A 2,894-nucleotide genomic window follows, 5' to 3' on the forward strand; every position below is an offset into this window, starting at 1 on the left:
TGAAACCAGAACCGGCAGGCAACGCAGAAAACTATTGTATCCGTATTATTATCATTTATTATACACGAAGGCGTATCACAAGTAGACCATTCTTGCTCGTTGAACTTCTTGTCCAAAATTCGGTTTCTTCTTAGTTTCCCAAATTTTATTTTGGTTGGAAGAGGGTTTCTCAATAAACGTAGAAGGTCTTCTTGACTACTTTTAAAATGTGGTGGCACTCGCTTTTTCTTGTCATAATTTTTGTCAAAAATGTAACCTTGTGATGCATTTTCATAAATTCGATTGATCCAGAAACGAAGTAGTTTGGAGTTGCGCGAAATGTTTGAATCAACGTGTACTCCCCTTAAAACGGAGTACACATTTAAACAAACTAAAGGTCCACAGTCATATCCATTTGTTTGGGTTGAGTAGTTGTCCACCATTATAAATTCCCATTCAACCTTAGAAAATCTAACACAAGCAACGGAATGTGCTATTGACGCAATTATCAGTAAGCGTTTGAACTCGTCTTCTCTAGGAGTGTTTTTTGCTTGCTCACCCCACAGGCTGTCTATAATATATATATTTTTTTGGTTCAATGATATGATTCCTAGCATCCAGTGCTCCCCCTTTCCCAAGGCATCTGTATTAATCGAAACAAATATAGAATCTCTGTTCAAGCCACCTATTCTCGACAGGTAATTAGCAGCGCTGTTAAAAGAGTTTCTCGAAAGTGCAGTGTACTCAAATGAAGAGAAATAAGCAACCGAGTCTTCTAGTCTGAATGATTCAATCATGTATGATATAACAGTGTTCATTACTTCATCGTCCAGCCATTGTTTGGGTTTCAGAGAGTCATTAACGATATTAAAAGTTTTTGGAATTGTTGTTTCATCTGGGATGTTCACTGATTCATCCACTGGAAAAAAATTCGACCGATTTACAATTGAATGACCAGCTTAAATATTCCTGGTAAAAACTGTCAAATTAAGGCTTACCCGGACAAATTACTGGTTGAAATTCATCAATACTAGAATCAGTGACGGATTTTGAAAGGTCTTTTCTTGAAATAATTTCAGCCTCATGGCATTTGCTCGCTTCGTAATTTTCTAAGCTCGACCTTCCGTTGGAAATATCTTTCATCGAAAGGCCTCTTTCTTCGTTAGAATTGTGGGATGCGGTAATGTCAAGGTTTGACAGTTCTTCCTCGTGAAATTCGTTCGCTTCCTTGTTATTGAAGTTTAAATCTGCACCATCAAGTAAAGATGAAAATAATTTGAATTATGTTTTCATATGCCCAAGCTTTTCCCATTCCCTCAATTCCAACTGAAACCGAGTTTAGAATGTTATAAAATACTTCACGTTGATAGTAAAATCCAAAATAAAAATTAAAATGTGCGCTTTACATTTCGCTGCATCATATTATTCTACCTTTCCCTTCTCCTACGCGTTTTCTAAACAACTTCTTAAACTGCACACTTCAGAAAAGATAAGTGTTACACTGGCAAATATTAAGGGCCGTGATGTTCAATGAAGTCAAATTAAAATAAAAAACTCATAGAACATGGGTCTTACAAATCAAAATTTACGGAACATGAACCCTTAAAACAATGAAACAACCTGAAATGTGAAGAAAGTAAAATTCGACTTGGACGAATTTTTTTTTTTTTGGATAATCGGCGTAAATAAAAGTTTAGTTCCTTTCTTTCCGTTCGTAGCTAATAAGATTGTCAATATATTATAAAGAAGCTCGGGTAAACGTTATTATTACCTTCATAACATTAACACAAATCCATTGTTTTTAAGGATAGTTTAGCTAGTTCACATTGTCCTCACCATGAGTTAATAATATGTTAGCTCCCTATAAGTTACTCAGGCTCCATAGGCGTAATGTATCCAGCGATTTCTTCTCATTTCGCCCGCGCGGGAAAAACATCCGAATGTTGCGCTCTCTCTTGTCGAAAAAAAAATCCCGCTCGTAGGGCTCCTCGACCTCGAGTCGTCGGCTGCATTTTCACCAAGGGAGTGTTTTAGTCGTGAATGCTTATGTTTTATAATTTAACATTAAATCATGGCGTTGTGTCAGTACCGAGACAAAAAAAATGCAGGAACTCAATGCAATTTGCCTATTTTGATAAAGAATGCTAAAGATAAGAGTTGTTATTGTGACTTGAAACCAGAAAATTATACAACTGAGCTAAACCCAATCCACTTAACTGTTTTCTTAACCGAGGCTACTGAGCGAAATATTCGGCTGCTTAAATAGCTCCGATATCATTGGCTAGCTTCCACTACACGCGCTTCCGGGGAAAAACCGGAAAGAATAGTAAATAAGATTTTCGTTCACGTGGCGGCCGCAGAGCGTCGCATATAATTGGGAAGCTGGCGGCGCGGGAGAAAACGGTGGAGTATAAAAATGAATTGCCTGAGTAACTTATAGGGAGCTATTATTAACTCATGTCTTCACGAAAAATTGTAGAACGTACAATTTTTTCAATAATATTTAGAAAAATTTTGTCTCTCAGACCTTGCATAGCAAATTTTTTTAAACTCTAAGATTAACTACATAGAAACTTAAGGTGCACACAAGAACTGTGTTTTATAACTAAATGAGTTTTGAAATTAAATTCTAGCTTACCGAATTCTAATAAATCGTCGTCTTTTGTAACTACTAAGGAATCGGGTGCTGGATTCACAATCTGTAAAATATCCTCAGGTTTTGGTGCTTTGCGTCCAGTTTTTCCTGCGTGACCTCTCGTTTTTTTAATTAAAGGTCTAAGGTAGTATTTGTAATTATCTTCATAATCACTGCCAATGGCCTTATTGACCGCAATTCTGTGGAAACATAATCCAGTGCTGATGCAGGAGCAAGAAAAGCAATTATCAGACTTGATCAAAGTGTAGACGTTACTATT

This window comes from Phalangium opilio, unplaced genomic scaffold (genome assembly GCF_054372755.1).
Source record: "Phalangium opilio isolate 3A_F unplaced genomic scaffold, DU_Popi_V2 ptg000042l_1, whole genome shotgun sequence".
Taxonomy (NCBI): domain Eukaryota; kingdom Metazoa; phylum Arthropoda; class Arachnida; order Opiliones; family Phalangiidae; genus Phalangium; species Phalangium opilio.